Genomic DNA, 27,928 nt, shown 5'->3' with positions numbered 1-27,928 from the left:
GACTGCGAGTTTATGCATTTTAAATAAAAATACAGGTAGAAGAAGCACACAAACAGTAAAATTATTGAAAGAATTAAAAAATGCTGTTAAATTATTTTCAGTTTGTTGCAGTTGATGTAGAACATTCTTATTTTGCACAAAATTCGCAGTATACTTATCATTCATACGAAAAAATACCCCTCATTTATAAATATAAAGCAATCATTATATTTCTAAAGTACATGTCGAAGGTCTACCTAAGAGTTAAAATCAAGTTATTAAACGAAGAAACTAAAAGTGATAGAAATTATAGAAAATTTTGACAAATGATCAATTTTCTTCATCAAAGCTTCTTCTAGACGATTCGTTTCAACGTTCCGCGCAGCATTTCAATAACAGTCATCGCGCGCTTTCTATTATTTTTCGTTGTAATTGGGCAAAAGTTTTCTGGTGGGGCTCGACGGCCGAATATCGTCCGCCATCCCCCGTTCGAACGATGTAGTGTACAAAACTCAATGAAATCGATTTTAACGCACGTTTGACGCACAACTGGGACAAAATAAACCTCAGAACGGGCGAAAACGTAATATTTTTACGTTTTCGAAAAACGGGAACAATAGCGCCGCCCCAGGGACAAAAGAAAAGAGGGCGCGGTCATGTTTCGCGATATCAAAGCGAGGAATCAGCGGAATGATGAACGTTTCGAGCTGCGCGATCAAAAATTACCAGGAACAATGGACGGGGACGTCAAACGGTTTCGATCAATCTCGTACAAAGGCACGTAAGTGGCGTATGAAAATAAATGGAACTTCGGTTTTCGGTTCTGTTCCTCGTGCGTTCCAACTTAACCAACGTTTCAGACAATACCGGATCCCTTTCAGCGCATCCCGAATCGTGCAGGATGAGCCAAAAGCTCTGTTGCACCGTTCATGCGTTTTTTCTTTGAAAATTGAACCACACAGTTTTGCGTATTCACATTTTCGGCTCTGGGTAGTGCGCCCGTTTTAGAATTTTTTACGTCTAAAAAAAACTTCTATTTATTCTTCTGTTATCCCACCACCTCACTCTTTATTTTCAGCAACGATTCCACAGTTGAAATGATAACAATGCACGAAAATTCAGAAATGCAGTTCGAACATGTATAAACAGATTTTCTAAAACAATTTCCAAAGACGGGAACCTATTTATTTATTAAAAATTTTTTATCAAAAACAATTGATAAAATGCAGAATTGTGGTTCAAATATGCATGAACACATGTGCAAAATTTCATAAAGATATATCATAGCGTTTATGAGGAAAAAATTTCCAAAGGCAGGGCTCTACCGATTCGAATTTCACGTCTGATCAATATCGACCACTTCTACTTAATTTTTCTATTATCCCATCACACATTCGCAGCAACGATTGCGTACTTAGTTTCGATGATAAAAATGTAGGAAAATTCACAAAAGCAGTTCAAATATGTACGAACAAATGTGCAAAGTTTCTTAAAGACACCCAATTGATTTCATTAAAAATAAATTCCCAAAGATAGGAATTGATCCGACTTTTACGTCTGACCAATGCGGATTACTTCTACTTAATTTTTCGAAATCCGGCATGTTGCCAATTGTCTCATTTAAAATGTCCTCCCATCACCGTAAGCCCTTCATTTGCAGCACCGATCCAATCCCGGTACAGTCACCGTTCAATCACAGTTTAGTGTTCCCTGAATCAGCTGAAGCGCCCATAGTGTTCACACGTTCCAGTCACGTCTCAGTGCACAGAATAACATTTGAACGGCGATGGAATCGTGACTAGACCGCTGCTGCAAGTCAAATTCAACGGTCTGACATTCATTTTCTCCCTATCTTCCGAATCCGATACTTTAAATGCATTCAGTTTGCTTTTTTCCGAGGTCTTTCGCTCAAATTCCTGCTCATACAATTTGTATGGCGTCGTGGCGATCATTGTGCAGAATACAGCTACGTCAATCTTTTGAACGTAACAAACAAATAAACTTCACGATACTATTGTCTTTTGGTCTCGCGAAATAAAAATTTTCTTCAGCAATTTCAAGAAACATGGACCAGGCAGAAATATCATTCTTTTTTGAATAACTTCAAGACACCAGAAATAATTTGTTGGTATTATTAAATCGTTTAAAACTTTCTTTTTTTAATTGTTTGTCTTAACACTAGAACTACTAACTCCTTAAAAAATATGTATTAATAACATATTTTTATATTTAGTGATTTATTACTATCTTACGAAAGGAATATGGGGCCGAATATGTCTTTGAAAGTATTATGCAGTGGTTATCTATCTTCCAGTCTTAGACCCTCCTTTTATTTTTTGTTACTTTCATTTTGATGATCTTGTTACTTTTATTTTCATCTTCAGAACTAGAAGCCACGCAAGCACGTCTTCTTTTACGTAGATTCAAAATATTTTTTAATTCACTTTCCGTGGACTCCTGAACAAATTTCTTTGTCTCTATAATCTCATTATTACTATTATCACTATAAAGTTCAATTTTATTTTCTTCTGATCTACTTTTTTCTTGCTCATACAATTCCCCATCTTCAATATCAGAGCATTCCATTGGTATATTGTTCACTTTTTGCAACAATTGAGAGATTTTCAATCGTTTTGCCATTTTTAGGGCTTTAAAATATCGTTATAACAAAAAGAATTAGGTCCTATTCCAACGTCTATGGTATACAAAATAACCGCGTGAAACAACATCGATAACTATGTTACGTTACGTATCTAATAAACGATTTCGGGTTCGGTAATCAGATTATTGGATATTTTTCCACTTAGAGAAGTACCAGTCAAAATGACTGGTATTGTAGCCATGATACAAAATTATTTTGATTCTGAATAAATTGAAAAAAAATAAAATTCATTATATTACACCTTTAGCTATCGTTGAAAAAGTCATCGAGTCATTGCGGAAAAAAAATGTAACATTAAGTAAGAATTTTAAAATGAAATTATAAAACCAGTCAAAATGACTAGTGTGGTAGTTTTAGTGTTAAATAAAGATCCATAGTCCAGTGATCAGTTTTTGGGGCTATTAATTTTTATATTTTAACAAATAGAGACAATAAATATCGATTTTTAACAATGAGATTTTCCGTTCAGTACTATTCTATGTTCTACGTCTTTCAAGGTGAGAGTGCATGGGCCACGAAATGCATGATATTCATGAAAAATGCCCAGTAAATGCATCTTTTACATGAAAATCATGTTTTATGTATACCCCGTATGCGAATGCCACGGTAAATGAAATATTCCCAATTTTTGAACATTGAGAATATTGCGTACTGAAACTAGAGTCTGCTGTGTAAACGTGTGTTGGGAGTAGACTGCAGATTTTATACAGTTACGGTGTCTACGATTTAACAGAGTCTAATGGAGCTTTTATTTGATTTACTGTCCGGCGTTGAGTCGTCTGTTTCAATGGCCGGCACAGTGATACGAGTCAATTTCTGCCTCGTCTGCGATATCGGCTGCACGGGAAGGTTTTCGCGGAACTGCACCGCCATTATATCGATTGCTTAAATGTTTACCGCGAATGGTTGTTGCAATTTCAATGCGCTTCCGAGAGTGTCTTCGTTTCCCCCCCGAGAAACAAATATTTACTTCGCTAAAATTGTTGATTTGTAAATTGAACTTTTCATGTCGTTCGCCGAATGAAAACCTGATAGATTGTTTCTATAAATTTGCAGACAAATCTAACATTCGAAATCAATGTTTTTTGCCTTAATTGTGAATTAAGATATTTTCATAGAAAATTTTGTTATTAGAGGGGTAGCTATATAATTAAAATTTTATTTAGGCGTCTGTATAATCGATGAATTTTAATACGATATGGTTAATTTGTATAATGATTAAATTTAGTGAGGAATATTCTAGTGTTTTTGAATTTACTGTTTATATTTTAATTAAATGTGTTATAAATGAATTTATTCAGATTTTGTATAATTTTTATTTGAACAACAATCGTTCTATTTCATTGACCGTGATTCCGAAGTTTATTCGAAGTATTCATACTAATTATTCATTATACAAATTTTTTTATTTATTTGTCTTTTTTGTATATTCAAAAATTTCACATGGAAACAGTTTCCGCGAGAAAAAATCAGGAACAATTCTGTTGGACTCTGTAATGTTTCGAGGACTTCCGTATTTTACGGACGTGCAAAGTTTCATTTGTTCGTCGTATTTGCAAGGAGCGTCGGATAATTGTTCTTTCCTCGGCTATTTACATCGGCGGAGAATGCGGTAAGCTCGCGCGTTTCATTCGTTCTCCAAAAAGCTTTTGCGATACTTAAGGTTATCGGACATTAGGCTGGGATTACAGTGAATTACACAGTTCTACATGTATACACAGGTGATAAAGGCACAACGACGCGAAAGAAATGGATCGCAAAGAAAGGAAATGGAAGGAAAGACGAGCGAATTACAAGTTGGTGTTTCGAAACATTAATCTATTCATAGGAACACCCAAATTTCTTTCACATTAAATCTTTAAATACATACACATCTACAATAAATACAACGTCGTCTGTTTAATGTATGTCGTATGTTTAAATTATTGTAAAAATTGATTGAAATTCAACAATTGAAAAATTGATTGAAATTGAACGATTGTAAAAATGAATTGAAATTCAACAATTATAAAAATTGATTGAAATTGAACAGTTGTAAAAATTGATTGAAATTCAACAATTGTAAAAATTGATTGAAATTCAACAATTGTAAAAATTGATTGAAATTCAACAATTGTAAAAATTGATTGAAAATCGACAATTGTAAAAATTGATTGAAAATCAACAATTGTAAAAATTGATTGAAAATCAACAATTGTAAAAATGGATTGAAAATCAACAATTATAAAAATTGATTGAAATTGAACAGTTGTACAAATTGATTAAAATTCAACAATTGTAAAAATTGATTGAAATTAAACAATTGCAAAAATTGATTGAAATTCAACAATTGTAAAAATGGATTGAAAATCAACAATTGTAAAAATTGATTGAAATTCAACAATTGCAAACATTGATCGAAATTCAACAATTGTAAAAATTGATATATATTTACAGCAACTTTTGAACAATGATCGATACGAATTAAAACGATTTAAATTGAATACTGAAGAAACAAAATCGCAAACAATTAAAAAAAAATAAATTCGCTCTGGAAATTACTAGTCGATTGTAAGATGTGTTTAAACGGATACTTGTTGCCGGCTCCCATTTATTAAAGCGCAGAGGAAAAGAGAGGTTCGTCCGCGAAAAGTCGCGCTATAAACTAGTTAAACAGTTCCTGTAAGGACGTCTTCATACCGTTTTAAAGTATCTAAATATTTGACAAGTTTATCGTGAAGTGGTCCATTATTCACTTACCCGTAAGAATGTTCTTTGAGACAGCTCCAGCGATTTACGACGAAATTGGCAATTACTTTGCTCGCTACTACTCGGGTTCGATACGTTCTAGACAGTGAGGCGTTTCTTGGCTGCTTTGAAAGACAAGCGAAATAAATAAAGAACTTCTCGACGAGTCCGGGAAGTTCAGAAATTAGACGAAAAGTATCAATCTAATGAAAGCCACGGTCGGCAACCGTGAAACGTATAATTGCGATCCTCAGCGAAAGGAAATATTTTCCGCAAGCTAGAGATTGACAATCAATTAATAAATTAAAAAATTGCTACTGTTTCTACAACACGATTTATTTAATTAAATTGTCACAAGTGTTTGCACACACAATTTCATATACAAAATATCACAGTTCAATTTTCCCCCATATATTCGCAGGTTAAACATTAATATTGATTAATTTTACAGCATCGCGATAGCAGAAAATGAATCTTTTAGTTTCTTCTTTCCCGAAGAATCATAATCTCAGACTTCTGCTTACGAACGTTATTTGACGGGGAATTTATTGCGAAACTTTAATGTGATAAAATTTCAAACTTTCCTCGGAACTCGGCTCTGAGTAGTCCAAATGCGCTACAACTCCGCAGCAATAATTACAAGTGACATTATTAGAAGAATCTGTACGCTCTCTTAGTTACCCATCCCGTCTCGAGGAGACTTTAAATATTCCAAGTTTTGCATAGAGTTCCACAGTTTATTTACTCATTAACTTTAGTACTGTCTCATTGAAAAAAAAATTGTATAAGTGCACTTTATAGAAAAATGTGACTGGAAAAAGAAGCGGACACACTTTTACAAGCGTGCGTTTTAATGAAAATATTTCTTTTGCAACATTATTGACATGTTCTAGTTGATATATTTACAACTAGATGCTAATATTTACATTAAAGAATTACTGACTTTATAACATTAAAAGAGGAAGAAATAGATTGCTTACAACTGAAGAGCGGAAGATTTTCATCTTGCACAAATACCCACGGCTTGTTTATGATTTTAATTAACAAGTCGATGAACTCCACTTTCTGTGACAATCTCATTGAAAAAATTGATTTCGTGGAAGAATGTGACAACAATACTTAGTGGCATATTCTAGTCGATATGTATAACTAAATTGAGCTATTCGCATTCATAAATAAAAGAATAGTTGAATTTGAGGTCAAAATTAATATTAATAAAGAAAGCACTAAATAGCTCACATGGATGCATTTTGCGAAGAGCTCAGTTTATTTATAATTTTGCGCAGAACTCGAGCACACAAGTGCGACAGGTAAATAAATTAGCGTGTCGGCGCTGGCCTTCAGAAAAATTGAATAACGGTGTGCCTCGTAGAAAAACGTGGCCAGGTGAATGAAGCGGAATGGCCGTGTGCGCGGGCACAGGCAATAAAAATATTTTTCACGACGTTTTATTGGCCAACTTGTCGAGCGGCATGTCGAAATCGGTATCAGTAAACGCTTCCCCGCGCATCGGCCAATATTTATCGAAGAAGTCGGACCAACGGCGAAGGAAATTGCTGATAATCAAGTGGAGGAGGACGCTAATCGAGTTTGTGCAACGATCGACCGTACGAAAAGTGTTTCGGTCAATAAACGGTCCATTAGTTGCCGTTTAAACACACGATTTCTGCTACTGAAAGAGAGAAAACGACGAGAACGCTGACCGTGAAATGCCGACGAAGGGATCGAACTTCAGGGAAAATTGCCAATTACATTGATTGCGCCGCGCTTTTCCCCCGCGCAGAGAGGATCGTTTTGTTTGGCCCGAGCACCACGTAATTCTCTGCTTTCACCCGCATTAATGTAAAATGCGGAGAACGTCTTCGGAGGACCGGGAAATTCAAAACCGACCGCCGGAGACGGCCGATAGGGTGTCTGAATTCTAAGTGGCCTAATACGCTGTCGCGAATATCGTTAGATTTGCATAATATTCGACCGATGCCTCCGCTAATTAGGGAAACTCGCGCTGACACTCGACTTCCTATTAATGGCAGTCTTCTCACCAATTTGTGAACCACGAACCCAAGGGACACTAATTCAAATTATTTCCTGTTCATCGTGTTTCCAAATTTTTGTTTCACAATTTTATAGTTTTTCTATGAAATTTTTGTGGGACATTCAATTTTACGTGCTTCGAATCTCAGCTGATTGGATTTATGTTAATATATTGGACAAAAATCAGGGAATATTTATGCAAAGCGAATTCACCAGCTCGTAAAACGCGTAATCACATAATTGGTTTAATTGACTGTGTAATTGGTTAATAAAATTGGGATGAAAAAATTGAAAGGTCAGTTTTTGTGTTCTATTTAAGGGAAACATATTAAAAAGAATTAAAACAACATTTTATCAAATGAGATAAAATGTGTAGAATAGTAAGAAACACGTTCTTAGCTTACTATATACCAGATTTGTTAACTGTATCAGATATGATACACTATGCAGCGAAGGGTTAAAGTGCAGAAATAATTTTAAAAAATTCACGAATTATTGCAATCATCTAATACAAGCAGGAACCACGTAACAATTTCTTCCTTCCAGTAACTATTTTAACAAATTGAAAATAATATATCGACACTCTTGAATTCTCTCAGTTTCTCGGACATTTTAAATATTTGAGTGTACCATTATTTACATGGAAACGTTATTTAGTGTGACATGCATACATGGAAAAATAACTAATTTGTATATTCAGAAAACTCCGGTCAAAAACAAAATCGTAGAAAAAGTCCGGTTTATATTTGACTGACCCTATGCATGAATATTCATAACTAGACGGCGGATTTTATGAATTTATAGCATTTTTTACTTTTTGCAACTCGGTTTAGAAATATGTTTGAATGAGTCTATATAGGGTGACTAAATCTTCTTCCGATTACGTTTTCCATAAATCAGTTCATAAAACGTTCGGTAAAATATGCAATCATGCAAAGGTAATAATAAATAAGAGGATGTATATAGATCCAGAACAAGGTAAGAATTTTGATTTTAACAAATTATCTTCGGGCTACAGTTTAACAAGTTCCCCACCATTCAATAACAAAAATTTCACAAGTCTCTATATTTATGATAATATCAGCTTCAATAAAGGAATTTTTGTGATCATTTCCCATGAATGTATCTATACAGGGTGTCCCAAAATGTTCAAGTTCTCAAGCTCATTTGAGGCGACATTTTCAATATCAAAATTGTCCGCCTCGTCTTTGTTAAAGAGTTATAAACGAAAAACACGAGAGTCTGGCTCGGCGACAGGTTTCACTGAGCGTAGCGTTGGGTCGCGCCACGGTGAAGCAGTGAACAAGAGAAGGAACAGAAATTGATTTAATTAGAACTTACTTCTTACAAACTGCAAAGCTGACGTCAGGTCAACGAAAGGCACAGCTGGTGGTAGATCACAACCGCGAGCTTCGAATTGCAAGTCACTAGAGATGTTCTCTCTACCGCGGTTCGAACGATACTAATTTTACGGCAAGATCTTTCTCAAAAGTTAAGGAGGGGGGCAGTATGCATAATCCGAACAACGGAGTGGTCAGACAAAAAACAGGAGACGAGAGGGACCGCTGTAAGACTAGAATTTATGGCAATCACATGGGCAATTGTTAAAAAAAAATCTGTCCTTTTTACCTAGAAAGAGGTAGAATATACCTCCCTTAAGAAACTTTCTGAAAGAAGGACAAATGATGTTTTGCCATGCGATTGTCTTAAATTCTAGTCTTACAGCGGTCTCTCTCGTGCAATGTTTTTTGTGAGTTCTAATTAAACCAATTTCTGTTCTTTTCCTGGTTCACTGCTCCACCGCGGCGCGACACCTTCGCTGCGCTCAGTGAAACGTGCCGTCGAGCAGCACTCTGATTGGTCCATGTCCTTCGTTAATAACTCCTTAATGAAGCCACTTTTGCAAATGAAAATGTAGCTTCCGATGACCCCAGGAACCGCCCCTTTTAGGGACTCGAACATTTTTGACACACCCTGGATATAAGTACCCTTTAATGTTGTATTTTTCACAGGATCTTACCTTCTAATTTTATTTAGAGAAGGAAAATATCCCAACATTTTAGAACCCTGTGTAATTCCACTAATTGTAAAAAAAAATTCGTCGCCATTTTGACCGGTGATGGTGGGTTAGTGTTAAAAAAAAATGGCGCGTGATCGGTTTTGCGAAAGAAAGACAGCGAAATATCAATGGACGATGTTCACAGCGAAGCGCACAGCCTCCGAAACGATTTCCCGGCCGCGTCTCGCTAATTTACGTAATTACGGCGCCCCGTAGCAACAGAATATTGATCACACACGCGAAGGCCAACCCGGAAAAAAGCCACACACCGTTGAAACGATCGCGGGTAGCCATTCATGATCCAGAATGTCTGAATATTATTCGCCGGTCGACGAGGCAACTACAACAGTTCCGGTGTACAACCATTGAGCACGAATAGCAAATCGATTGATGATTACTGAACCGCGTGATTCGAAATACAGGGTTCGTCAAAAGATTCGAACCTCACGCCGGGCCGTCGTCATTACTTGACAAATCCAGGCGAAAATGCCCGGGCGCAAAAGGAACCCCGCCGGCTGCTGTGGCGAACAAAAAAAAAACAGTGCGATATATATTGTACATATATGAAAATAAAAAAAGGAAAACGCGAAACGAACCGGTACAACGTTCCTGGGAATTGCGTAAAATACTCGATTCGCGTTTAAATGAATGTCAAATGCACTTTCGCGCGACGATTCCGGCGCGAATTTTCCGGAAAAAATATGCGCCGAGGTAATTCCCTGCACTGTTTCATACACACCGATTATGCTCGACATAGTGCACGTACGAAGACATGATCGGGCTGAAGTTTTTTTTAAAAATTGCTTCTTTTGCACATTCGATTTTTAGTAAGATGTTTTTTCTCGAATTTTAATTCTTTGAACATGATCGTTCCTCAGGCTGAAGATTGACTATTTTAAAAAATTGTTTTTTTGGCCATTTGATTTGTAACAAGACATTTGTGATGTTCAATTGTGACTTTTTAAACAGGGAACATGGTTTGTCGATTTTTAAGTATTACACAAAGCCTGAGGGAAGTATCGCTAAGAAATTAGAAGAATTTATTGTCCGTCTAAAAATGAATTTCAAACATTTTTCTAATTTTTTTGGAATGAAGGTGACTTTTTTCATTTGTACAGCCACCCCCTCGTAACCACTTGTTTAATAGAACACGTTAATTCTCCCAGAAGAGGTCAACTATAATGCTGAGATGTTTAGGCGAATGTAGATTTTCGTGTCCCGCTTTAAACAAGCTAGAGCAAGATATAAATTCAGCGGAAGTTGCGAGAGCTCTATTAGATTTTCGAGCAAAGCAGAAAGTTGGTCGACTTGATCAAACTTTTAATTAGAGGAACTTCAAACAGAGTAGTCGAGCCTGACGCACAGTATCCGGCGGTGTAATTGCGATGCACTCGTAGGAACAATGCAAATAAAAGCCGGCGGGTTGCGTCTCTGAGCGATCTGTTTTCCCTCGGAAAATTAAAACAACAAAAAAACTTCCACGATATTTCTTTTATTTAATTCGCGCGAGAGAGATTAATGGCGGTATTCGCCGAAAAAGTTCCCGCGACACGTTGTATATCTTATAGCGACAGATTGAAAATCGAGGCCAGTTGTGTTCGAAACGCGCGCGCGAATGTGTCGGATCGTTACGAACATCGAAAAATGACGGTGCAATTAGGTGGGGACCCGGCGGGGCCGTGGCCAGTTCTTTGTTAGTCAAGGATTTCCCGTTTTACTTTCTCTATGTATATGTATGCGCGCCTCTTTTTTTTTTTTTGCAGATGAAAAAATATAGCCTGTCTGCCGATTTTTCATCAGGGCTGTTTGAACGCGAAAACGAAACCGAGGGGAGGACACACGGGGCACCTACAAATTGATCGATTGCGTAACCGGTATAAAAAACCCATTAATCAAATCGGATAATTGCGGAAAATTTCTTTCCGGTTAGAACTACACGTGTTCCCCCGATTCTTTTACGATTTCCCTGTTCCTCTGCACTGACAAATCGAATTAATCAACTAATCTGTGATCAGTGATCTTTCTTTGTGCGAGGTGACTTTGTTGCGCAGTGAACAGTCTGTTGCAAAAGTGTGGGGACATATTTTCTTTTACATAAAAAACGTTTCTGCAGATTTTCTGGATATTGAATTACTAGTTTATTGGATCGATTACGGAAAATCCCAAGACCAAGACCATATTATGTATAATTATTGTTAAAAAAAAACACGCATTCCCTATTGTGGATAAAAGAAAAAGCAAATTTTTAATATATTGTTTAAACAAATGTCGGCTGCTCTTTGCTTTACCGGACTCAAAATTTTGAGCCTTTCTTCTACGAATTATGATGTATTTGGTATGTAATCCAGTAGATTTGTACCCGGCGCGGATTCGGATCGAAGTTTCGAACGTCTAGAATCAAAAGTTGAGAAGCTATGGTCGCTTAAAGTTGTGAGCGTATTTCCGGTTTCTTGACAGGTAAGGGCGCCGCCATATTGGTTTGTAGTGACGGTCGCACGCCGCTTACTGAGCGGAATAATTAGTTGGCTGGGGTGATTAGATCGAGGGGGGGGGGGCGGCAAGGACCAGCGTCAAAAACACTGCAGATTGCTCAAATTTAAGCAAGCATAAATTCCGAACCTTTGATCCTACATGCTCGAAACTTCGATCTGCAGACGCCCCGGCTACAAATCTACTGGATTACATACCAAATACATCATAATTTATAGGAGAAAGGCAGCAATTTTGAGTCCGGTAAAGTAAAGTTTACCCCAAATTTCTTGTGTTAGAATTTCCCATGAAAAAAACACAATTTTTTTCGTCTTCTGGTTCCCGAGATATCTCAAGAAATAAGGTTCCCACCCCCAAATTTGACGGCTGTTTTCACCCCTTCAGTGTTCAATTAAGTGAATTCTGATTATATTTAGTTTCCGAGTGTTGTGTGGCCGATCGAAGAGATATAAAAAGTGTCTCTTGATTTTTACGAATAAATGAATTATAAAGAGCACAGAACGTCCCCAATAATTTTTCGACGGTGTGTACAGCTTTTCGCAAGCGTCCTCGCGAGTTTCCGTTAATTCGCAAAGGATTCGATCGTCGCGGGCTGCTCGGTCCACCTTGATCCGTGCAAATTAATTTACGGGTCGTCCGTTAGCTGTTACAATACACGTCATAGGATTGATTCGACGTGTCTCTGTGTAGCGATCGTCCGGACAAGCGTCAAACAGCGAGCAAAGGCTCATTAAAATCGTATCATTGATTACAATCGAACTCTGCATCGAATAGCACTGTTACGTTGCAATCAATTTTACGACTTCAAACATATTCTTCCAGGGGATGATACCTGCTAAACGAACGATGCGACGATGAACGGAGATCGGATAGAAAAATCGAAGAACCGAACGGCATTCGCACAATTATTATTGTTATCGGAAGCTGAATGGAATGTAATGGGAAGCCCACAAACATAAAATAGCCGCGGTTTCGTGCGCGAGAGCGAATGAATGAAATGAAATTTAAAACTGTTTACAGATCGTTTAAAGCGAAGTGGAAACACACTCCGTTCCCCGATGTTAATTACATGGACACGAATTACGCCGACAAATTCCGAGCTAGTGCCACGCGCGATAACTTCGGCTGGCTAAATGAATCTATAAAACCAATGAATTTAAATCGCTCGACCGGCAATGGAATTTCTACGATGTTTACTTAGCGACACTGATCAAAGAGGCGATTCATTATCATACTGAATCGTGCCGCTAAGATAGGCCTAGATCGTGCTGATACCAAAATGGCGGACGGCGAACTTTCATTACAGAATTCAGAATCGAGCAAAATGTTCTAATCGAATTTATTTCAGTCCTGGAATGCAGTGCAAATTTTTTTTAATTATTTGAATAATAGGTACATTTTTAAAAGAATTTAATGTATTTTAGACATTTATAAGTGCTGAGGATGTTTATGTAGAAGTCAGTATTTCGAAAAAGATTATTTATCTAAAAATAAGGCTGCTCTTGACTTTACCGGACTCAAAATTTGTGCCTTTCTCCATTATAAATTATGATGTATTTGGTATGTGATCCGGTAGATTTGTACTCGGCGCGGATGCAGATCGAAGTTTCGAACCTCTAGGATCAATAGTCCAGGAGTTATGATTGCTTAAAGTTGAGCAATCTGCAGTGTCTTTGACAGGTAAGGGTGCCGCCATATCGGTTTGTAGTAACGCGCTCCGTTTGCCGACCCCGCCCTTCCCGACCTCTAATCACCAACCAATTAATTAATTATTCTGCTCGGTAAGCGGCGCGCAACTGTCACTACAAACCAATATGGCGGCGCCCCTATCTGTCAAAAACACTGCAGATTGCTCAACTTTAAGCAAGCATAACTCCTGAACCATCGATCCTACAGGATCGAAACTTCGATCTGCAGGCGCCCCGGGTACAAATCTACTGGAACACAAATTTTGAGTCCGGTAAAGTAAAGTTTACCCAAAAATAATTTTACTGTAATTGAAAGAGATTTGAAATGCTATTAAATCTAATTTTTATTATTTTCTTGAATTTGTGTTCATGATGTATTTCTAATTTCAACAATGAATTAGAACCTAATGTTGCTTTATAAAATGTAATTGTTGAATAATTCTGTAAGTATTTTTAGGGAACAAACGCTGCATAGTTATTTCCAGAAGTTCCACATTAGGTGCCATACGTAACGTTTCTGGACGGTAATGAGATATTAACAATTTCTGAGATTATTACTAACACGGGTCGAATATTAATGACTGTCAGGAACGTGTCTGTGATCAGGATAACCGACAGGATCGACACATGCAGTGTTTGTACTGTGTAGAAGACACGACAGGAAATTTAGTAGCGATTAAATGCTCTCAAAATTCGTTAACAGGAGCTGCAGCACTGAATTAATTATATCTGGAGTGGAAGGGGGTATGTCAAGATTCTTGAGAAGTTCTAAATTACTATTGCTTCGGTCGTTAAGACAGCCATTAACGTTGATCGCCAAGAAGTAATTACTTTTATTGCAACAACCTCGGAATTATTAATCGAAAGTATCGATTGAGATGGTATCCGCCTAGAAATTAGGTTAATGTAGTGCTCGATACTATTTTCGATTTTACTATTATCATAAGTAGACTGCGGATTTTATGCATTTATGGCAACAATGGGTAGTTGCAATTTAAAACAGTGGACAGTTTTAAAAAATTTAAGAACACCAATGTATTAGATGCAGCTTATGAAGATTATTAAAGAATGAAAGAAATTATTACTTGACCCTTTGTTGCAGTTGATGCAAACAATTTTTATTTTGCATAAAGTTCCGCAGTCTAATTAGGACATGGAAAATTGTGACAGTTTAGATTACGTTTTTAAATGTTTTATATTTGTTATTTAATAGTACAATTAAGTAATGTACTAAAGATAGTTTATTGATATGTAAAAGCTTAACTGAGGAAAATGCAAATTTGTATATAAACGAATTAATTAATAGTATCTGCAGTAAATGAGAAATTATATGAGCATGCAAAAATTTAATTTGAAGTTTGTACTTTCCAATTCCTTAAGGATCTTTTTAATTATCCAAATATTGAGAAAATATATTGTAAATGTAAAAACTGAAGCACTCTCGCAGTAGAATTTAAGAAAACACGAAAGCTGATTAATCAATTAGTCCAGTGACCAGCTCATACATAAATGACACGCTAGTTAACGCGTTAATGATTGAACAGCAAGCGTCGGAATACTTTCCCAAACCACTGTGTATCTTCATAATTGACTGTACAGAGTCCCTGCTTTTCCAATTTCAGTTTCACGTTCCACTTGGTCAGAGTCAACAGGCGTTCCTCGATCGTTAGCCACGCGGATGTTCACAAAGCACCGTGTCTTTTGAAACACGGCGACGTCAGCGTCGCGCGTGCGAGTCACTACATCCGTTGATTGAGTCATTTAATCAATCCGTATGCTAAATTGCGACGTGCTCGAACAGAACTCCGAACAAACCATCGAACGAACGAACGAACTTTCATCGTTGTTGCCGGCCCGAACGAAAACTCGTACAGAACTGATTGCAGATAAATAGATAGGAATCCGGCTAGCATCCCCGCCATTCTGAATCATTCTCTATGTCTGCACGTGTTCGCCCGGCGTCTTTGACCAAGTTTTCATTGTTCCACAGCCTCCCCACAAACGAAAAATGTTCAAGCAATTTTTTAATCGTATAAAAAAGTATAAAATATCTTTTAAATTTATTTCTTTCAATTTAAATTAAACGGGGGAAAAAATTGGAACATTTTATACATTATTGCACCGTACACATTAATCATCTAAAATCTTCTTTCTTTAATAATTTTAGAAAACTGAAAATGGTACATCGACATTCTTTTAATCTTTTTTTTTGTTTCAAATTGCAGCAACTATGTAATGTAGTAGAGTATAATTTTGTTTTGCAGTCTGAATGTATTTTCCTTTTATTGAATCTAGGCGATCGACTGTGACTAGCATTAATGGCAACCAGGAGCCAACTTATGCTACTTGAAAAATCACGAGAAACAATGAATCGGGTTTACCGGTGGGGGCACGTTGTGTTAAAAGTCTCGTTCCGCCATTTTCCATGCGAACCGCGGCGAATCCGAGTTAAAGCGAAATTCTCGGCGCGCGTTCTGTTAAACCGCACAAAGAGGAGTCTTTGATTTCTCACGTAGGAAAGCGACGGTCCAGGCTCTCGACGTCGGCAGTAGCATTGACTCGTTATCGTAACATTATCGGTGAATGGTCAAAAGGGTCGCAGGAAAAAGGATCGAGCGTGGAAAAGAAGGAAGTCTGACGGGGGAGGAGGCGGCAACGGCGGCGGCTGGGGAAAAAAGGAAAACAGCGAGGTTCCAGCGGTCATGGGGAAATAGAATACGAAGTGAACGATACTCTCGAACGCGACCTCTCGACCGTTGCTTTCTCGAAAATCTCATACGTGATTTATCGCCCAATGAACGGATCTCAAAGGCCGAACTTCGGACGGAATATTACTGGCTCGCGAGAGCATGCACAATCGCGTCGTCCGAGAAAATAGAAGGCCAAATACTGAAAATACAAATTTGAGATAGTGAGCCGCGGACAAGCGCCTTTTATTCGAGGCTTTGGACTTTCGAGAGCTACCTACTGAATTTCTATTCTGTATCGATACTCGCAGCACGTGCTGTGGTCTATGCATCGAAATTCCTGCACGTGAAATATTTATTTTTAGGTTGGCTCTGTTTATTAATGGATCTTCCGAGCTCCACTGTTTTTAGTGGACGTTGTCTCGCTGTTTCAAATTGAACAAACATGTTTCTCGCTATTGTATATACAGACAAATGGAGGAAGTTTCATCCCTTAAATTTGCGCCAAATATTTTCTATCCTCACTGCATCGTTTTATCAAAACGAGAATCAGATATATTAAATGTTACAATTGTGATATCGCATTCAAGATACATCGATTCAATTTATTATTAATATTTTCCACGATCTCTGATTTCACAGGAGCAAGATTCATCCCTTAAACATGGACAAAATATTTTATTAAAATTGAGAAACAATTGAGACAAAACTTCATATTTGCAATTATTATTATATTTTGAAGCTTGTGTCCTCGAATTGTAAAATGCATTGCGAGTGCATTGTAAAACGTGGACAGTTTTTGTTCAGCGTTCGATTTCTCTTCGTATAACATTCAATCGAGAATCTCGAGACTGAAAGCTCGTATCCGGAGATTCGATTCGAGGTGAATCGCGCCGAGGAATATATATTTTTAAAGAGTTATTCAAACACGAGCGGAGAATCCTCTCCGGTATTTTCGTCAAAGAAACTTACGTAAATTGATGGGCCTTCAAGCAGAGCCGAAGACTGTGACGGAATATGAGAACGAGCAAATTTCTTGCTTTTCCTCTGCTCCGCGACGGAAGAACTAAACTATTGCGCTCTTTCTGTCGATATCCCTGACTCGTTATCGTGACGTTATCGTCGAATGCACGTCGGAAAAGGGTACGATGGAACGATACCGAGGCCGAGGCGAGGTGGGTAAATGGTATTTTTCGTAAAAAGAAACAAAGAGTGAGAAAGGCGGGGGAATACCGAACAGACAGAAACGCGGAAGAAATCTGAACGAGGGATTCGCTGTGAAACTTGCTTCCATCTTGAACGTTCCATTAAAGACGTTTCCGTGAAATGAAAATTTCGAGGTGTGACGGTGCACTTCTCTATCCCCGGGAAACAAATAAAAAGATAAAGCGACTGGGAAGCGTTCTCTCGTTTCATTCACGCGGACGCGTTTGAAATTTCTCCACGTCAAAATCGACGAACACCTCGTCCACGGCACCTCCGACAAATCTTCGTCCTCTGGTCTCCTCAAATTGGTGAGATTAAATTAACCTGTTCCCATACAATTTTCTCCTCATTGTATATAATCATTTTACCTCATGTTTAAATATCGACAACAACCAATATGTCTAGGAATTTTTTTAGTTATTATCGAAACTGCGGAGTCGTTGCTGTAAATGAAGGGCTTCATAACAGATTTTTTAGACCTGTCTTTGGGATTTTTTTTTAGAAAATCTCAATGAGATATTTTTATGAAACTTTCCATATTTGTTCGTGCATATTTGAACTGCATTTGTGAATTTTCCTACGTTTTTATCATTGAAACAAAGTATGCAATCGTTGCTGCAAATGGGTGATGGGATGATAGAAAAATTAAGTAGAAATACTCGATATTTATCAGACATGGGTAGAGCTCTGCTTTGAGAATTTTTCCCTGATTAACGCAATGATATATCTTTATGAAACTTTACATATATGTTCAGACATATTTGAACTGCATTTGCGAATTTTTATACATTGCTATCATCGAAACTATCGTTGCTGCAATAATAGTAGGATTATAGAAAAATTAAGTAGAAATACTCGATATTTGTCAGACATGAGTAGAGCTCTCCTTCGAGAATTTTTTTCTGATTAACGCAATGATATATCTTCATGAAACTTTACATATATGTTCAGACATATTTGAACTGCATTTGCGAATTTTTATACATTTTTATCATCGAAACTATCGTTGCTGCAATAATAGTAGGATTATAGAAAAATTAAGTAGAAATACTCGATATTTATCAGACATGGGTAGAGCTCTGCTTTGAGAATTTTTTCCTGATTAACGCAATGATATATCTTTATGAAACTTTACATATATGTTCAGACATATTTGAACTGCATTTTCGAATTTTTATACATTGCTATCATCGAAACTATCGTTGCAGGAATAATAGTAGGATAATAGAAAAATTAAGTAGAATTATTCGACATTGGTCAGACATAAAATTCGAACGGGTCTTGGACATTCACTTCGTTTGATAATTATTTTAATAATTCGAAAATAATAAATCATTGTTTAGATAATTTAAAAAAGAACACTAAATCATCTTTAAAGCCTGGACAATTTTAAAGTCGAAGATCCGATATCTGTTTTAGCAGATCAGGTCTGAAAATACTTTTGCGTAGAAATTCACATTACACTGACTGTGCGCTGCCTGTTGTCTAAATTTTTTCCCAGGAGAACGGCAGTTTTTTCTTCCGATAGACCTTCGACCGTCGGAGTCCGGAAATGAATAGGATTAATTTCGCCGAAGCAACCGGGAAACTAATCGGCCGAGTAGCCCGTGTATGAAGAAGCCTTGATATCCTCGAGTCCGGTCACTCGCCGGAAACTTTTTAATCAAATCACTCCGCCGAAAAGTTTCCATCAGTTTGTTTATTATTTAAAGCTCGGATAGTTCGGACAATTTCCGGGGATCCCGGAAGAATTAGAGGGCGAAAGTTTCCGCGAAGAAAACGCGGGCAGGGCACAGGTAGAGAGAGAGAGAGAGAGAGAGAAAGAGAGAAAATCTTAGACGGTCCCGGACAAATGAAAAGCCACTTTAAACTCGTTATAGCAAAGTAATACACTCGGAAATTCTAACTTCGCGATTAAATTGCACCGATACGGCCGCGGCGGCGGCGGATTTATCCGTAGCACCGGTGTTCCGTAGACGACGTGTCGTTCGTTCGGCCCATGGACTAATTGCGAACAGTTTTAATGAGCGTCCGCACTTTTATTTCGCCGTCGTCGCCGCCTTGTTAACGGACTTTGGCTTTCGCAACACGTATGCTGCTCGGAGATGCACCAGCCCGGGAGGAAACGACAGAAATCCTGTGGATATCCTGAAATTGTCCTGAGTGCACTACACACGTCCCCCCTATATCCTGCGAACACCCACGGAATATTTTCGCGAAGCTTCCCGCGACCCCATAAGAGACTCGATTACCGAACGCAACAAGTACCGACCTCCTCGATTCCCGTCTGCCTCAACACTTTCAACGAGCAATGACCTCCGACACAATGGCGTGTCTCGCGCGAACGACTAATTCCTACTCTCCGATGATCATTGGTTCATTTTTTTAAATCTAATATTTTTTAACTTGTCCCAAAACCTCTTTTAGCGATGTGTATGTTCAATATCTTCAATTTATTAAAGTTATCGAAACAACAAATATACAGTCGGAGATAAAATTAAGTGGGCACAATTTAAAAACTCTTCTGAAAGTGGATTAAACAATTTGAGCTTTTTTCGAGATGTTAGGAAAATGTGAAGGTCACGATTGTTATTTTATCTCTGCTCAGAACGAAAATTTCATACATGCTAAAATAACTAAATGATTAAGAACAAAGTAGCTGTGGAGAAAATAATTTTGCAAGGGATTGATTTGCTGATTTTCGTTTTATAATAGATATAGTATTATTAAAGTGCTCCAAGTAGGTCTGTGAACGTTTTCTGCGACGAGAATTTCGCTTGGGTGGATTATTGGTGTTAAGATTGCAAATAACTTGAGGTTAGGAGAACCCGAGTTAGGTTGATCACTTTCCGAGAACCGTTCATACTTTCACGCACGTTCTATTCCAGTCCTGGGAATTGTTCTATAAGGGATCCCTTACATTGAACTCATTCCGCAGGCGTGACTTTCCAGATGAGTCGACCGGATAGAGAAAGGAATTCTTTTCACGATCGCCTTCAAGAATTTCAATAAACGGCTCGTGTAAAGGTGATAGTTCACTATCCAATACATACTTTGATATCTCTCTCCCACGGAATCAGATTTCCGGACGTGTACAAATTTTATTTCTAATTCACACCTTGTCATTCGAATATCGTTGATTCATTGTTTCTATAATCACTATTTTCTTTCAAAATCATTCTTGTTACTAAAGTACAGATTTTATAGAATATTTATACATTTTTACAGATTTTATAGAATATTTACCAATTTCAACAAATTTTGTAGAATATCAAAATGAAAAAAAAAAAATGTATTTTACACTGTCAAATGGAATTTAGATAAATGTTTACCAATCCAGATACTTTAAATGAATCTGCAAATGAGTGAGAAAATAATTTTCGTAAATTATTACAGTATAATTTTCTTTCTAAAATTGTATTACAAATTTGATTTAATTTCTGGAGGTTTCAGCTAACTGCGAATAGAATCTGCATATTCTTTTTGCAAACTATTCGTACGTTTGTTCGGTAAGCTCTCGACGGGGTGGCCCTGTGTGAATTGCGCGGCCATCACAATTATTGCCGAGTGCTCATCAATCTGCTGTTTCCATATCGGAATCCCATGGGCGCATTCCACACGAATTTAGAGGAAGTAACGCGTGACAGGTAATATTGACCAACGCGGGCGAACAGAGGAGCTGTTTCCCACGATTAAAACGAAACAATATTGCACCCTACAATACTGGCCCCGGATACACCGTTCAAGATTAACTTCTTCCATTTAGCTTCCCCAATAATCTATGCTACCTCCCACACATTGATTAACTCTCCCCAATCAATTTCCTCAAAGACATCCTCGAAACCAAAAGAAAAGGGCCAGGAAATATTTTTCCATATATATTTTATTTGACCATTTTATATATTAATAACTATAAAAAATGGTGTTTAAAAAATCTGGAAAAATGCTTACGAATATTGCTCTGATACTACATTGTTGTCTTCAAGATCTTTTGAAGGTCGGTTGATTTATTAAGTAGCATCGTATATTTCTAACTTCATCGTGTAGTAGACAAAATGAAGACGAGTTTAAAATTACGTGGTTATGAAATTATAAGAAGAAATATTCCCACCATAATACCCTCGAGGCAAATGATTGGAAAAACAGCGAAGTCGGGTAAACTTTCCTTTTTCGGACTCAAAATTAGTACCTTTCTCCTAGGAATTATGACGTATTTGGTATGTAATCCAGTAGATTTGTACCCGGCGCGGATGCAGATCGAAGTTTCTAGGACTTCCTCCAGGACTTTAGGATCAATACATCGAAATTTCTATAAAGTCACTGTGTTTTGTGCCCGTGCGAAATCAATACGGGCCGGTTTATGTACTTCTTTAAGGCCTGGTTTACGTTGTATTTTTGTCCAGAAGAATTTAAAAGTTGTTGCACACGTCTTGTTGTTACTGGGAGCTCCAATTCACAGCTCGAAATTGTGCTGCATTTATCCTTTCCTTAGCTGCAGACCTCATTAATATTGAATGTTGTCTCTTTGACTATTTTTTATTACTACCTTTAAGATGATTTTTTCCGTAATTTTCACGTAAATTGATATAATTATTAATCACAGTATATGACCGATTAGTTTTCTTAGCAATTGCGCGATTAGAGCAGCCCATATCTTTATAAGCATCGATTGATGCTTTTTCTTCACTTGTTAGTACTTTTCCTCTCGGCATTCTCATACACGTGAATCAAATTATAACAAACAGGGGATTTCTGCGAGTTCTAAAACTAATACTTTTAGAATATTTTCAGTTTTCCGTAGTTCTCTGCTCAGAATACAGAGAAACACTAAGTGACTTTATAGAAATATAGTGTTCTGCACCAGACAGAAAAAAATTAAAAAAAACGTAAATAGTAAACATAGCGGTCTAGAGTACGCAGTCCCTCGATCCGAGTGTCTACAAGGCACAAGACCAGATACGATAAATCAACAAAAATGGTGATATTTTTAAGATATCTATGAAAAAGAAGATGACTTTATAGAAATTTCGACCACTGTAGTTGAGGAGTTATGGTCGCTTAAAGTTGAGCATTTTTGACAGGTAAGTGCGCCGCCATATTGGTTAATATGTAGTGACGACCGCGAGCCGCTTACCTTGCCGCCCCCCTCCCTCGACCTAATTCTAACCAACTCGGTAAGCGGCGTACGACCGTCACTACAAACCAATATGGCGGCGCCCTTACCTGTCAAGAAGCTGGAAATATGCTCAACTTTAAGCGACCATAGCTTCTCAACTATTAATCCTAGAGGTTCGAAACTTCGATCTGCATCCGCGCCGAGTACAAATCTACTGGATTACATACCAAATACATCATAATTCGTAGGAGAAAGGCACAAATTTTAAGTCCGGTAAAGTCAAGTGCAGCCGCGAAGTCTTGCAACAGAGTGGTATAGACTGTACGGTTAGTTTATCTATTAATTCGTCTTAAACAATTTTAAATACATTTTTTTTCTTCCAGCGTAACAAGGCAAACCGCACCATTTTCTAATTAAATTCCCGTGCTCCGGAGCAACGGGTACCAAAGTACGGTAGCAGTTCTATTGAAGGCGGTACGAATACCGTCGAATTTCATTGTTGCTGCTAATACGAATTAAATGGGAAGGCGCTTAACAATTTCCACGGTACGTTTACCCGTTCTTGGGTAATATTTAGCGACGTAGAACGAGGCGCAGTCTCGGCTGCGCAAAGATAATCCGAACGTGTCCCGGGGAACTGAAGTATTTTCGAGACGGTACGACAAAGATCGGGTTTCTTCCGTCGTTACTGAATTACATTTTTTAATCTAGCCGTTCCACGGGATCTTTGCGTTACGTTTTTCTCCGTTGGACGGCAGAGAGCGAACCTTCTTTGTCCATTTCGTAGTAATATCAAGATAATGAGACGAGTTTTCCGGAGGAAAAGTCAGCTACCGGTTTTTCCATCCCCAAGGAGGGGAATTACACTCCGCGGGAATAAAACTTTAACGGATTTCAAAGCGTGGATATTTTACACACGATAATAGAATCTCGAATGAAGTCGGTCACCCGCGGCTCCGTTGTTTCGCTGCATTAAATATGAATTGGCCTCTCGATTATCGCGGGAAAAAGTTTTCAATAAGCAGTTCGTTACAGCAGGCATTTCGCGGGACAACCTCCGCCAGATTAATGCGATCATTACGCGTCTCAAGGACGCGTTATCGCGATGTCGACGGCTGAAGTAATTCGTATTTTCATCGGGCTATTAGACAGCCCCTTAACGTCTGTGTCCTTGAGTAATTATAGTCACTGAATTTCTAATGGAAAGGACTACCATTGTAGTTATTTGAAAGCGGGAGAAATTAAAAGAAAATAACATTAGAAACAAAAATATTTGGGATGTAAACGTTAGGTGACTCATACACAATAAATATGCTAATACTAATCGCAAAGAAAACTCCTAAGATTAAAGAAATAATAAAAAATATATAAAAAAAATTTTTTAAAACCACGCTTATATTAAAATGCACTAAAAAGTATAAAATAATTTTTTTAGACATTAATGACTCTAAATAAAAGAGTGGGGCGCTAAACTATATTGACGTAATCTTCGTGGGCGCTCCACGCTTTTATTTATCGTCACTGATGCCTAAAAAAATTGTTTTCTCCTTTTCAGTGCATTTTAATATTAGCGTGGTTTTTAAAAAGTTCTTTTTATATATTTTTTATTTTATGCTTTTTAGTCTTTTTTAAATGGAACGCAAGATATAGTAATACTGGTATGAAATAGTAAGATATAGAAACGCAAGATAATATGGAAATACGAGAGACAGAATGAGGGGATGACTCCGAGAGACGACGTCTCTCGATGGAGTCCGAAATTGTCCGAAATGGAAATGCGAAGTGGAGTAGGGAGCGTTGGCGCGCGGAGTGGGGATCGCTGAACGCGATAACATACTACCGAGCGTCGGGCAGCAAGGTTTGCCGGTCAATATTAAAATTTTTTGTCTCCCAGACGCACAGTTTTATTTAAATTTGTTTTTTAGTATTGCATTGTCATCCAGTTCTCTGAGCTATGTTTAAAGTTTCACGTCTCTAGCTCATCGGGAAGTGATTTAAAATTCGATTAGAAGATTTGACGCATACAACAACACCATCGACAACTCGGCAAGCTAATATAAGCGTGGTAAAAATACAGAAGATTTTTTGAAATTTCGAAACCCCCCAGAATGGCCGCTTATGAATTCAGTTTCGAATCTTGGCCAAGGATCGTGTGGCTCGGTGAAATGAATAAGGCAAAGGGGGAGGGTTGAAGTGCTTGAAGGACAACGGTTCGATGGGCTGCGATCGAGCTCACTTCTGAAAAGTGGGGGACGTTTGTGGGGGGGTTGGTTTTACGAACACCGGTGGCGAGGGATGATACTACGAAAGGGGATTGCATCAGAATGACCGGAAAAAAGGTTGACCTGCTCGGATCTGTCTCCGGTTAAACCACCGTACAGACCGATGACTGTCCTTTTTCGTTCTGCGCGCCTCATCCTTATCCAGGACCATGCAGAGGTACGTAGAGCGAAATGGAGTCAGCCGGGAATGACGATGGCTGGATTAGCCTAGAGGCACGTGCTGTGGACACCATTCTCCACTTCGCTTGAGTGCTCGAAAATCACGTTCACGCTGAACTCAGCCAGAAAACAGACTCCGACGATTCACGCATTCTGATTTCCGCACAACGCTCTCCTATCTCCCTCTTGCTCTTTCTCTCTGTTCGTCCCTCTTTCTCCCGCGTTCTCTCTGGACTGTGTACCCCTCGCTGTGCGTTCTATTGAACTTAACCCCGACGCGAGGTATATTAACGGGTTAAGCGCATTGATCCGCACGATTCCCTCTATTTTTCCCCTTTAACTGCGACCTTTAACTGCGTCGGCGATTATGAGGGTGGCTTAAGAGGTATTTTTCCCCAGGTACGGGAGCACGGAGATTACTCAAACGTCGATTATCCAAGCTTTTTAACAATGTACACGTTTCGGAACGCGCGCCTTTCACGTTCGAAATGCCGCAACGCATTTTCTTTTTTATCCAAGATTCACAGTGTCCGACAAAATAATAGGACGTTTGAAGAAAATAGATATTTTTTATTTTTAATAGATCTGGTTCTTGTCTAAAATTATTAGCTTCAAATTGGAACAACGCGTTAGGTGTCCAAATTAATTCCCAGCTCTTCCTCGTGAATTTTCTGATTATTTACAAACAGTGAAGCTGCATTCTATCCTCTTAGAAGCAATTCATGAATCTCCAATACGATGATTGCTTTGAGGCATTCAAGACTTGGAATTTTACATTAAAAAATGTATAAATACCAATAAACGAAAAGTAATAAAACACGGGCAACATCTAGAATGAAGACAACAATCAAATGTATATGTACATACATTTTAAATAAACAAAATTCCAGAGAAACTCGAGACCCATCCATACTCGTCAAACCGAAACGGGACAAGTGAAACCCCTAAACCGGCAATCTTCGGCGCGAGTGGTGCAACCGCGTGCATGCGCTCAGACCCCAATCCCGCGAGCCTTTACGACGATGCATTTTTATCAGAACAAATTGCCGGGTTATCGCTCGATCTCCAATTAAGCAACAGCTGGTGACGGTGGTCGGATATATATATCACCGGGCGATAAGTCCCGCTTCTTTAGTCAATCTCCGGATCGCCTTGCATACATTTGCACATAAAACGGCGTCGTTCCGCGGCGGCAATTACCCGGGCGGAGACACAGATGCTGGCTGCTCCGGGGAACATCTAATTCCGACGGAGTTTCATCGGGTAACCGAGGAAAAGCCCCGAACGAAGAAAAATTGTTTCGGCTCGGAGGCCGTTTGTCATCGTGGACAAATTCAGGATCGCGATTTAACGGGTCGACAACGGCGTGGAGAACGCGATTGTCGACGGGGGGGACACAGTCCCTGATTCGACCGCGGCAATTAAGCTCGAAAAATGGAACACTATCCGGTAATGAAGCGGCCTGGAATAATTTGGTAATCCTGTTCGTTCATCTTTTCGCCTCATAAAGTCGGCCGCGAGAGAGAAACGGAGAGAAGGAGAGCGAGAGGCTCTGGCTCAACCAAATTGGATTATGCTCAGACTCATTTTAGCCTCCTGTAACGCGACCCCCGTCCGCTATATATACATTTTATACCTATTATCCCCATATATATCCACTTATCGTGATTCCCTTCGCGCCCCGTCATATTTAATTTTCCTCAGGGGGGGCCGAGCAAGAGCCTGAATACCGTCACATTCTTCTGTCACCGGGTCTCCAAAGATAACAGTCACTTTGACAGCCTTCCGATCTACGTACGAGCTCCTCGAGCACCGGGAAATGCAAATCTGAACCCTTCAAGTGCGGATTTAGCTGGTGCCAGATCTGTATGGATCGTTCTGTCACAAAAGAAACCTCAGGCACGCTAATTATCGGCTAATAGCTGTCCAGTCGTTCCAGTTACCGACATCTTTGGAGTCCAAACTGATTAACAGACTCCGGATTTTATGCGTTTATGACAATAATGAATAGAGTAATTTTTTAAAACTGATTTTTTAAGGTACCTGTTGTACGCACGTTAATTCCTTTATCGTCCCCAATGCAACAGCTGTGCATTTAATTATTCGCCAGAAAATAAGGTTTGAAAGAGAACATATATTTCCATTTAAATTCAGTGTCTTAGACAATTTTTATTCTGCGCAAAGATCCCCAGTCTGGTGTTCATGCAAACTAAAAATTGATCAACTGAATTGAAGCAAACTGCAGTGTGAAATAGAAATTTATTTTCTTTCTCAATATAATATATTTAATAGATTCAAAATAATGTAACAATATTTCAAAAATGTTCTAATGTTTAGTCATTTTTCTCCTAACTGCATAGACTCCAAAGTCCACTCATCACAATGTTAATAATTAGACTGCGGATGTTTATGCATTTATGGCTTTTGAAAATTTTCATGAAATTTCAACTTCACACCTAAAAAGGTCTACTACCACGGAAAATATAATTTTATTCGATTAGAGTTTCTTAAAATTCGTCCAAAAAAATCGCACAAAGATCCGCAGTTTATTAATAATGAGAATAATTGTTCGAATGAACGCACCTAGTAAATCGTGATTCCCACGTAAGCAGAGGGAGAAGGGCTCATAAAATATACAAAATCCGAGACAACATGTTGACAGTGGTAGCGGTATTCTTCTCGGCGGTAGGCAGACGTCGAAGGGAAAGTTAGCCGGCATTATCCGCCACCGGATCCCTATTATTTCGATCCCTCGAGTATCAGGAAAAGTGACGTGTATCGATCAGATGTCAGAAGGGGCGGAGGAAAAGGGGTGTAGGGATGTACGGACGGCCCCAAG

At 38.4% G+C, this 27,928-nt stretch overlaps 1 protein-coding gene across 1 annotated transcript in view; it reads right to left on the bottom strand.

Moving 5' to 3' along the window:
* Positions 1–27,928, bottom strand: part of LOC143214746 (uncharacterized) — a 446,535-nt gene that overhangs the window by 52,794 nt on the left and 365,813 nt on the right. The window lies entirely within an intron of this gene.

This window comes from Lasioglossum baleicum, chromosome 13 (assembly GCF_051020765.1).
Source record: "Lasioglossum baleicum chromosome 13, iyLasBale1, whole genome shotgun sequence".
NCBI lineage: Eukaryota > Metazoa > Arthropoda > Insecta > Hymenoptera > Halictidae > Lasioglossum > Lasioglossum baleicum.
The sequence above is the reverse complement of the archived record's forward strand: the minus strand, read 5'-3'. Positions and strand labels throughout refer to the sequence as shown.